The sequence below is a fragment of the Hibiscus syriacus genome, unplaced genomic scaffold, assembly GCF_006381635.1.
Source record: "Hibiscus syriacus cultivar Baekdansim isolate YM2019G1 unplaced genomic scaffold, ASM638163v2 tig00111356_pilon, whole genome shotgun sequence".
NCBI lineage: Eukaryota > Viridiplantae > Streptophyta > Magnoliopsida > Malvales > Malvaceae > Hibiscus > Hibiscus syriacus.
In genome coordinates this window covers 1,322,060-1,334,684 of record NW_024063068.1, presented here as the reverse complement: position 1 = coordinate 1,334,684, position 12,625 = coordinate 1,322,060, and the positions used below count along the sequence as shown (strand labels likewise).

General features: G+C 32.6%; 1 pseudogene; it reads right to left on the bottom strand.

Annotated features, from left to right (window-relative positions):
• Positions 1 to 5,268: 5,268 nt before the first annotated feature.
• On the bottom strand, positions 5,269 to 11,006 carry LOC120159299 (annotated as a pseudogene).
• Between the last annotated feature and the right edge of the window lie 1,619 nt (positions 11,007 to 12,625).

Sequence of the window (12,625 nt, the reverse complement as noted above, 5' to 3'; positions counted from 1 at the left end):
AAATGATTGTATTGAGGTTAAGAAGACTCCTTATAACTTAAATCCCCCAAAATATACTAGAATCACTTGATTATCATTAAACCTCCCTAAAACTCATTTTTTTAACCCAAGCCTAAAACTTGATATATGAGGCTTAAAATGAAGTTTGAAGGATGAAGATTAATGCTCTTACCTTTGGTAAAAAACCAATCTTGAAACTCTTAAAGCTTTCACCTTTACACTATCTTTGAAGAAGAAGATGAAAAAGAAGAGAAGAAGAAGAAGAAGAAGATTATTTGGTAAGGTAATGGGGAATGGTTTTCACATGTGATCACTTAAAATAAAAGGGGTTTCCATCTTTAAATTCAAGCCATGGGAAAATTACACTTTTGGTCCCTATTTTCTATAATATTTAATCAATTCATCCCATATCTCCACCACTTGGGCCCAACTCAAGCCCAAAACCAACATAAATAGGTTCAAACTACTCTTATAAGTCTTTTGGGTTCTATCTATAGGTCTCGGGTTGACCTGAACTACTAACCCAGGATTCGGAACGTTACAGATTCAATCTTTATGCTAGTTATTTTTATTTTATTTTTCTATTCAGAAATTAATTGTAATAATTCATTATATTTATTGAATATTGATACATGATTAAATATAAAAAATTAGCTGACCCTTATTCCCATATATAATGGGGTAAGGGGGAGGTATGATAGTAGGCTGCCCCCAACACCAGGTTGAGAGCAGCTTCCGTGAGAGACCTCCGAATTATGAATTGCCCACCGTGGGACTCGATCCCACGACCCCAAGGTTAAGAGCCTATTGCTCTACCAACTGAGATGGACAGGCAATTCACATGATTAAATATAACATATACCTTAAAATAATTAGATTTTGTAAAGTTTTAGATAAGACAAAAATATAAAAATATAAAACATGGATTATTAAACTTTAGGGTAAATTACGTGTTTAGTACCTAAACTATCAATTTTGATCTGTTTTAGTATCTAAACTTTCATTTTTTTTTCAAAACCATACTTAACGTTTAGTTTTTTTTGTTCCATTTCAGTACCCATTCAAAATTTAATGTTAAATTTTGAAAAAAAAAGTTTAGGCGCTAAAATGGACCAAAATTGATAGTTAGGTACTAAACACGTTAAGTTTGTAACGACGGGGTAATAAAATGAAACAAAAAACTAAATGTTAGGTACGATTTTAAAAAAAATTAAAATTTTAGGTACTAAAACGAGCCAAAATTGATAGTTTAAGTAATAAATGTGTAGTTTATACCAAATTTATTGTAGATTGGAGGGATGATGAGAATATAAGTAATAGGAAATATGACGAATTTTATTAAAATTTTATGGTTCATAAAATAATTTCCAAACTATAATTAAAAATATTTCTACAAATGTAAAAATAAATTATGAATATTCTTATATTTAAAAAGTATATTTCTTTAATATTAATTAAAGTTGAGAAATGAATTTCATTTCTTAGAAAACAGTTTTTGAAAATCATTTTTAAGGTGTTTGGATGATGATATACAAATCATTCTTCACTAATCAATACATTTTTTAAAAGATATTTATTATAAATATTGAATATAATTGTAACTCCTTAAATCTCGGGTTAGTAGTTTGGGTCAACCCGAGGCCCATAAGTAGAGCCTGATAGACTCCTAAACTAGTTTGGACCCATTCAAAGAGTATTGGGCTTAAGTTTGGCCCAATAGTTAAGGTTAACTGATGATATTGATGTGGATTGTAAGGAGAGAGACTAAAAGTGTGATTTACCCATTTCTTGAATCAAAGGATAAAAACCCCTTATTTAGATGGATTTCACGTGAACCAAGTTTACCAAAAACTCGTTCATTTTCTTCTTCTATTTTTCCTCTTCAAGGGTGAACAAAAGGTGAGAGCTTTTGAATCCTTAAACCTAGTTTGAATCAACCAAGGTAAGAACTTTAATCTTCATCCCTCAAGCTTCAAATATATCCCCTAATCTCAAGCTTTGGTCATGGTTTCAAAAATGGGTTTTAGGGAGGTTTATGGAAATTAAGGGATTTAAGCTTGTTTTTAGTAAATTTAAGTTATATAGAGTGTTTCTAACTCTATTTCAAGCCCTAGATAAGTTAATAAAATATTATTTTGCATTTGATTAGTTAAAGAGATGGGAGAAAGTTCTAAAGCAAGGGGAAAGAAAAGGTGCCTCTTGGTTGATTTGAGAGAGGTTTTAGCAACAAAAAAAACCAGCTAACACACTAACATCTCCTTTATACCAATTGTGGGTCATTAGAAATGTGTCCTAGCTAAAGAGTTGAGTTATGAAGCTTAGTGATACATTTCATGGTATATTTCATATTTGATGTTTTTAGTATGATCAAAAGATTTATTTGTGACCCCTATGATCTCATAAAACATTAATAACCATGTGAAACCTCTAGGGAGTAAAAACTAAAGAGTTGAGTGGCCAATTTGTGCCCAAATAAGGTATTTTTAGGTATTTTTTTATAGAGTTTGAGAACAATATCGACACTGTTCATAACAAAGGCATAAAATAGGAGATTTTTTAGGAGAGTATCAATACTCATTTAAAGGGTATCAATACCCAGGGTCCATTATCGAGACCAGCCAGGTGGTTATTGAAACCAAGATTCCAATGTGCATTTTTGGTATCGATACTCTAGGGGAGTATCGATACTTCTCCTTTATTTTCAAGATAAATTAGGCATGGAGTATCGATACCCTTAAGAGAGTATTGATACTAAAGGGGTAGTACTGATACCGAGAGGTCAGTATTGATACCAATGTATGTTTTTTTAGCATGAATTCTAAGGGACCTTAAAAGATATGAGGTTTCCCAGAAACTTTATTATAACTCCCAAATAATGTCTAATTTCATTATAAATGAAATAAATTTTGGTGACATAAAACTATCCTTGATTGAATGCTCGGGAAACGATCAGGACACCTGACTCACTTTAGAAAAAGATACTAGTATTGACAAGTAAAATCAATCTGGATATCCTTCAGTAGTGCACAAGGCACTTTAAACTGACTAACTAGGTCCAAGACCCGACACTCGCAAGGGGTGGGTTAGTCAAGGTGTTGATCGATGTAGAGTTTCGGGCATCATTCTCGGTATACTAGAGGGATGTGTGAGCTTCGAGATGCAGAACCCTCAGCCGTACCATGATGTCTACCACATAGTAGAGAGTGAGTATACATATACTTACTAATGAATTAGACTTGATAGCTTGAGTATATTTATTTATACACATTTAGTATGATTTAGTTGTTAGTGTGGCACTGAGCTAGTTAGCTCAACGTTTGGAATTTGTTTCCTTACGCAGATTAGTAGGTGAAGCGCTCGAGGAGCCTTGAGTGACCAAGATCCATACCAAGTTTAGAGCAGAGTACATTTCGAGTTATTTCTTAAAGGACATTTATAATTATAGACCCCGTTGTACAGTCAATTAGTAACTTAATTGAGAATTGACCTGTATATTTTGATGTATAAATTTATTTTGGGAGCTCCCGATGTAAAACCTTTATTGCATTTCATGGATGAATTTATTATTTAAAATGGTTCTCAAATGATAGTTTTTATTTACGAAAAATGAAAAAAAATTGGGTTAGCCAATCTGGTGGTTCTGTGTAGCATTCTAATCGGTTGTGTGTCGTACTCGTTTAGGGTGTTACAATAATAAATAATATTATTTATTAGAAAAAATAATATTACTATATTTAAAATATTAGGATAATTTATTTAATATTATTTATGTTGTAAATAATATACTACAAAATCACATCATTAACACTGACAAGATAGTTTAAAAATAAAAATAATGAATATAAAAATCAGAATTGTGTTGTTGTAAAACCAGTGCCTTAGAATCAAATTCATACCGATGTGTAAAATTTCTGTGTTAGGCGGATCATCCTCCGAGGTTAAAACGATCACTCCGAGGATTCATACACTCGATAAATGGAGTGCACTGCAGTGGTACTGCTCTTCTTAATCAACATAGAAATTAAATAAAGCTTAGAGAGAATTTGAGAAGATTTGTGAGTTTTGGGATAATTTGAGAACTTGAAAATGCTTCTCTATTTATAGGTTGTGGTCAAGGACAAAATCATCCAAGGAAAAATCAAATTCAATTCTGATTTAAATATTTCTAGATTTTATTTTGTTTGAATGGCTGTCATAAATAGATGAATATGGTCCCAAAGCTGTCCAAATTCATGATTTACAAATAGTTGTGATAACAACTAATAATTCTGTAATTAAGCCCTGTAACTAAAGCAATTTAACATCTCATAATATTACACTGAACAAAGGAAAAATTCTTTCACAATCTTTGTTTACTTAGAAAATTCCTACGAATTTTCTCCAAAAAGATAGAACATGCGCGTACGTGTCTAAGACACGTATTGCCACGAGCCCCAACTACGACCATGAGCCAAGACGGGCAACGACGACGGTGACGTGTGAGATGAACCCTTGTTCTCCATTACTCAACAGTGCAAGAGAGAATGAACACTATAAATAGCTTTGCACGCATCATTTCCCACTCAATGTGGGATAGTGTCTAAAGCATTATCAACAATTTATATCAATATTATTATTAAAATATTATTTTAAATAATTAATATTATTTTAATAAAATAATATATTAATATTAATTAAAAAAAATAATATTATTTTGAGTATTTATACTTTGAAGTGAAAAGTTCGAAAAACGATTTATAAAAAAATCAAATCGTAAGTCATTTCTAAAAAATACAATAGAAATTTTGTTGTCTAGAAAAATAAATGATATTGACCATTTGTTTTACACCAATCAAAAAATTAGAAAGGAGAAAAATATTTCCGAAAAATTAATCACTCCAAAACAATGAGACCTTAGCTATAATATTTACCCAAATGAAACATTGCCTAAATTCATGTTCTCACACAATTAAGTCATTTTAATTATTAATATTTGCTTTCAAAGTGTTAAAATTAAATCATAATTCACCATTCACCAACTACAACCTGAAACTTGGGATCTCATGGTTGCCTCAATTTTGGGATGTGTTTCAATTATCCACCATTTTGCTTGCATCGCATCGAAACCTGTTTCATCCATTAAAGACCCGAAGCGCACAACACAGTCGAGGAACAAAACAAGACAATATTTGAAGTTGCAAAAGATTTAAAACTAGTGCTACTTTTTATTCATTTCATGCTGGCTTTTCATCCACAAAGCAAACGTAATGCATAATTTGAAGCTAATGCTCATATTTTTAAATGTCTTTTTTTACACTGTAACACCTTGAGTTCACTCTTTGGTGAAATGCACCGCAAAAGTAGCTTTGCAGCGTGTTCTTGTTTAATAACACCGTCCGCTGTCTCCACCAAAACTACTCCCACGATCCCTCTCATACCCTCCTCCGCATCCACTTGCGACGTATGCCACGAGCGCTGCCTGAGCCGGCGGTACGCTCGGGTTATAAGCCGCGGATTCAATGTAAGACCCTTTGTATATCCTACCTTCAACATCCACCAAAGCCACTCCAGATGGACACCCGCTGTAAGGCGCGTGCGACACATTCGCCGCATCGAGCGCCGCGTGTTTTAAATCGTCCTCACCGTCGTCGGTGCCGCTATTGCACATATCGGAGCAAAAGGACAAGCCGTTCCATTGAGGCTCGAGGAGGAGAGGGTCTTCTTTGGGTAGCAAATCATCCGGGCCGAACCTGTCGGCCAAAAAATTAGATAAAGCGGTGAATTATTGGTCTTCATAGTTACAATTGTTGTTTATTTTGTTTTCTTTTTCGTCGTCGTCGGAGGTTATGAGGATCTTGACATCGGTGGCGCCGCGGAGCTCTTGGAGGACTTGGCGGCAATGGCCGCGAGGGGCTCCGCATTGAGGTAAAGGTTGTTTATGAGGAACTGCTCCGCGTGGACGGTTTGGTTGAGGGGGAGACCCGGGAATTCCAGATTCAGTCCGAAAAAGATCCGAACAGATGACCCAATTCCGACTGCTCCGAGTTGGAACTTCGAAATCGGCGGGCTGGCCAAGGCCTGGGCAGATACGATTGACTTAGTTTTGGGTATCTTTGAACTACAACGTCGAGATTTTCCTTAAATTAGCAGGGAAGGGGGAAGTGAGTGGTGATTATTTATAGCGGGAATTGATTGTCTCGGGACAGTAATTATGCATTTTCCTTGGGTTCAATAATTAACTATTTTTCACCCTCGACTGTAGTATTGATCTGAATTAATTGGTAAATAATTAAATATAAATGATTAATTAAAAAAAATAATTAACTATTTTTATGTAATAAAAGAAATAACTAATACTCTTATTATTATTCTACAGTCTAGAGATGGGCACAACAACTATTGGATTAGGTTTTAAAAAAAATCACAACATCTATTGGATTAGGTTTTTAAAAAAAATTATATTTTGATCCAGTTTAGTTTAACTTTATAGATTATAAATTTGGGTTGCGTTGAATTTCAATTTAGGATAAAAAATATGATTAAAAATGTAATATAATTATATCTTAAATATTTAAAGATAATTGTAATGATATATTTTTAATTAGATTCTTGTTTTATCTAATAAAATTAAGAATTTTTTAAATATATATATATATGTCATTTCGAAACAGATGAAATTACCCTAAATCCAAGTCATGTCGAATTTCAAGTCAAAGATGTATTTTTATCTGGTTAATTTAAGTTGGCTAAAAACTCGACCCAACCTGACACATGTCTATTCTCAATCTACATCACAGCAAACAAAAGGTTTAATTTATAAATTGTCCTTTAAACCATATATGTCTTTTTATAAAAGAAATATTTCTAAACTATATTTTCATTACTCATTATATCTTAAAATTTTAATATATTTTGTTAAACCAATATTTGATTTTGGTATAATATGAATTGTTAAATGCTTTATATTTTTAAAATTTGTATTTTACAATACTATAAAAAATTGTCATAAAAAGTTTCAAAGCGATTTTTAGTTCTGAAAAATAATATTAACTGCTCTTAAGTCATTATATTATTTATAAATATTTTTCAAAGTTAAAAAAACTTGATATTTGTCAAAAACCTCTATACAGTCTCAAAACCAATAGCCCAATATCGATACCGAAAATTTTAGAATACTTTTATGGTATCGAGATCAGGGTCTTGATTTTGATACTGGTGTGTGAGTATCGATACTCACTATACAATATCAATACCAAGGGCTCCAACAGTTTTATTTTTTACTGTTAGGATACTTGGTGTCGATACCCAGTTCCTTGTATCGATACCAAAGTTGCAAGTCAGCGTTTAATGGTCAAAATTAATGATTTTTATAATACATCAAAAATTTCAATTAGTGACCAAAAATGAATAAATTGAAAGTTTAGTGGCTAAAATATAAATTAAAAAAGCCCAAAATGATTTTGACACATATACGTAGTTATTGATACTTCTGACAACTGAATGTTGTGTGATTTTGATATTAAGCTCATTGTATGTGCCTTGAGAGTCATTGGTACATTTGGCATGCCATGAGGTGGAGTGATTTCTGATTTCTGTATTGGTACATACGTGTATATTCTATTGGCACTATACGTGCATTATGCAGTTCATAATGTTTTTCATTGAGATATTCTTGATTCCTGATTACTGGTATAGTGATGTTGTGTTATACAGTACCTATACATCTGTCTGGCACTAAAAGTGTAGTTTATTTACTGGCATTAAAATTGCATATTGTGCACACTCACATGACTAACGTATCATATATTATCATTTAATATACATTAGGCATAAGATTTGAATGAAATTGAACAAGTGCTTATTTGACTGATTCGTTGAAAGTAAATTTTTCATCAAATATTTCTGGTTTGGCATAAAATGCATTAAATCTGAACTACTGATCTGTAGGTTACAGTATGAGGAAATGATTTTGAAAGTTAGTTTTATCTTATACGTTATTACATGATATCCATATTATGATTTATATTTTGTTATATACATATGTTTTGTTATATTTACTTTTAAGTTATAAAATGTCTCACTAAGTGTATACTTAGTGTGTGATGATTTTCACGCATAGGTAAAGGAAATCAAGTGGACTAAGGAACTTAGCTTGGCACCACTTATTGAGAATTATCTACCGGTATCAGTAATGACATTCAACTATTATTTTTTATTTTCTAGTTTGCATGTATATGTATAATAAGTTTCTGTAATATTTTAATATGGTTATATTTTTGAATGAGTTTGTAGTATATAATATGTATGATTTTTTATAAGTAATATTTAATTATATTACTTATGAATATGGATTTTCTAGTTAATATTTGGTGAATTATATTTTTTATTAATATCGAGATGAATTTTTATTTAAGCAGTTTTTAGGCAGTTTTGCTAGTTATATGATATACTTATGAACTGCTTGGTTGCTGCCTGAAATCTAATATGATTTGGATGATAAAATATTATTTATTCGATTTTATGTGATTAAATAATTTTAATTAGTGATGTTAAAATAAATTATTTTAAAAGAAACAAAATTTTACCGAATTTCGAATAAGAATTGTTTTAAATGTTTTATGTGACATCTCTGAATCGTGTTCGGTGACAGATACATAAAAGAGGAGTGTTACATTATTGGTATCAAATATGAAGGTTTAACCAATTTTAGGCCTAAATCGAGTCTATTTTGAATTGAAAAGTGTGTACAAGCCATTAAGATATCAATATTATTGATATAGTGTTTATATGATTTGATTGACGCCACTCTTTACTAACGTAAGTTGAATATGTGTTTGTATTAGATGTCTAAATCAGAGAACTCGAGGATAGCGATTGCGCAAGAGGTTCTAGAAGGGACCACAACTGAGAAATGAAGTGAATCATGACCCTCTTACTCAATCTAAACAAGGTGGCACACTGACACAACAAGGAGTACTCGTACAAGATAAAGTGACTTTCTTTCAGAATCAAGACTCGATTCTGGTATGTTTTTTCCGCCACCTGCTCTTTCGGCTCCCTGAGTGTCTATTGCTAAAAAATTGAAGAGTCTAGGAGCTCCCGAGTTCAAGAGAGAATCTGTTGAGGGCCCTATAACTACCGATCTTTGGTTAAATTATGTAAAGATCATGTTAGATGGTTTCCACTACACTGATGTAGAGAAATTGGATTGAGCTATGTCAATACTTCGAGGATAGGCTCGATTATGGTAGACAAACAACATGATGCATATCCCTCCCGAGCACATGATGTGGCAAGTTTTCTAAGATGATTTCAAAAACAAGTATATTGGAGACTAGTTTATCCGAGAAATGAAACAAAAATTTCTCATTATGTGAGTTCAATAAGTTGAATTGATTTATGATAGTGTTGATTTATAATGAAAAGGCTCGATATGACTGGTTCATTGAGGGTCTACGACTAAGAATGAAAGAATTAATGTTGGAAATAAATTTTCCTACCTTCCAGGAAGTGGTGAACTGAACCAAGGTAAAAGAAAGATTGTAGACTGAAAAAATGACAGAGAATAGAACCCAAACATCAAATAGACCAAGAGCATCTTCAGCCTCATCCAAGTCAAAGCGAGGCAGAGGTTCGGGTCCCTGTTATGAGAATATATTTGAATCTGCTACATCCACTCGTAAAAGATCAAATGCTAAAAAAGTTAAACAATTTCAGACAACTGCTACTAGAGTAGGCAGATCATCTTGAGTCAGCTCCTACATTGTCAAGTGTACGACAATTATCATAGTGGGGTGTGTCGAGCTGTTTCGGGAGCTTGCTTCCGATATGGAGACATTTTGTTTGAGATTATCTTATGGTGCCTGGAGAAAAACTAGTTTAGACAGAGAGATCTACAACCATGTCACCGAGAGGTAGAGGCAGGGTTAGATCAAAGGGACCATCAAAAACTGATTCTAAACCTAATTTCCACACATCATGAAAAGTATACAATATCAAAACCGATGAAAATAGTTATCTTTTTGATAAACTTGTATTTGTTTTTATTGATCCATATTCTACACATTCTTACATAAGTACAAATTTGATTAAAGAAAGAGGGAATCCATTAGAACCTATCTCCAATGATATAATAGTGACTAACCCTTTAGGCCAGAGCGCGAGGGTGAGTCGTATTTGTAGAGACTGTTCATTGAAGATTCAAAGAATTGAGTTTCCGGTGAATCTAATGGAATTACGTTTTGAGGAATTCAAAATAATCTTGGGCATGAATTGGTTATCTCTTTACCATGCTATTGTTGACTATCGCTTAAAGCGATTAATTTTAAAGGACTTTAAAGGTTATGACATAATAATGGTCAGTGAAAGAGTAAATTCATTATCTAATATGATTTCAGCGATAACCACCAAGAAGTTGTTGGTACAAGGTTATTAAGCTTTCTTAGCTAATGTGGTGGATACTAGAGCTTAAGAAGTTAAATTAGAAGAAATTCCAATGGTTTGATAGTATCCAGATGTATTTCTAGACGAGTTATCGGGATTACCTCCAGATCGAGAAATATAATTTAAGATTGAAGCATTATTAGGTATTGTGCCTATATCTATGGCCCCATATAGAATGACTCAGACTGAGCTTTGAGAATGAAAAGCATAATTGAAAGAATTGTTATATTAGGGTTTTATAAGGCCGAGCGAGTCATCTTGGGACACATTAATATTATTTACGAAAAAAGGATAATTATATGTGATTATAAATAGATTATCGTCAGCTAAATAAAGTGATAGTGAATAATAAATACCCTATCTTAAGAATCGATGATCTCTTAGATCAGTTAAAAGGGGCATCAGTATTTTTAAAGATTCATCTTTGATCTGGATATCACTAGTTAATGGTTAAGGAAGAAGATATTTTAAAGACATCGTTTAGGACTTGATATGGACATTATGAATTATGCTCAATCGACTTTTATATATTTGATAAATCATGTATTGTAGCCATACCTGGACCAGTTTGTGGTTGTATTCATTGATGAGATTTTGGTCTATTCTAAGTTAAAGAAAGAATATGATGCACATCTTCACATTATTCTTCTAACACTACGAGAGAAAAATATATATGATAAGATGTCCAAATGTGAATTCTTGTTGTCTGAAGTTGCATTTCTTGGCCATGTAGTGTCACCAGAAGAAATAAGAGTGGATCCCAAAAAAGTACAAGCCATTGTTGAATGGAAAACTCCAAAAATGTTTCTGAGGTACATAGTTTCTTGGGACTTCCTAGTTATTATCGAAGGTTCATAAAGAACTTTTTGATGATTGTCAGACTCACCAAGTTATTAAGAAATGATGTACCATTCATATATACTGAGAAGTTCCTAGAAAGATTTTAGGCATTAAAGAAGATATAGACAGAATCCCTAGTGCTAGTGCAATCAAAATCGAGAAACAATTATGTGACTTATTGTGATGTGTCTCATAATGGTTTGGGATATGTACTAATGCAAGAATGAAAAGTTGTGGCTTATGCTACAAGGAAACTTAAGACACATGAAAGGAATTACCCAACTCATGATTTGGAATTGCCAGAAGTTGTGTTTTCTTTTAAAATATGGTGTCATTACTTGTATGGTGAATGATGTTATATCTACACTGATCACAAAAGTTTAAAATATCTATTGACTTAGAAGGAATTGAAGTTAAGGCAAAGAAGATGGATTGAACTTCTTAAAGACTACGATGTGGTCATTAATTATCATATAAGAAAAGCTAATGTGGTAGCCGATGCTATAAGTCGAAAGACACTTTTGGCTTTAAGAGCCTTGGGTGCACGACTATCAATAAAAGAAGATGATGTATGTCTAGGATTAAACAAGTGGAAAAAGGTGAAACCAAAGACTTTAAAGTTAAGTCTGATGGATGCCTTTACTACCAATGAAGAGTTTATATGCCAAATGGTAAGGAATTAAAGAAAAAAACTTCACTCCGATGAGTATTATAGACCTTTGACTATGCATCCTAGAGGAAGCAAGATGTATTATGATTTAAATAGTCAATATTGGTGGCCAGGTATGAAAAGAGCTATAACCGAGTTTGTTTCTAAATGCCTGACATGTCATCAAGTTAAAGTAGAACATCAAGTGCCCTTCGGATCATCACAACTGATTTACTTTCCTCAATGGAAATTAGAAAAAGTTAAAATGGATTTTGTCACATGATTACCTTTTACATCCAATAAAATTGATTTAATTTGGGTGATTATGGATAGATTGACCAGGTCAGCGCACTTCATCCAAGTTCGAACTAATTACTCTATGGATAAGTATGTTGCATTATACATTACAGAGATTGTTCGAATACATGGAATGAATGTCTCGATAGTATCTGAAAGAGACCCAAGGTTCACTTCGAGATTTTTGAAATCTTTGAATAAAGCCTTGAGGACTTGACTTAACTTCAGCATTGCTTTTCATCCTCAGACGGATGGGCAATTCGAACGAATTATTCAAATTTTGAAAGATATGCTAAGAGCATGTGTGAATAAAATCTAAGGATCATGGGAAAAGTACTTGCCTTTGCCTGATTTTTCTTATAATAATAGATCAAGTTAAAGTAGAACATCAAGTGCCCTTCGGATCATCACAACTGA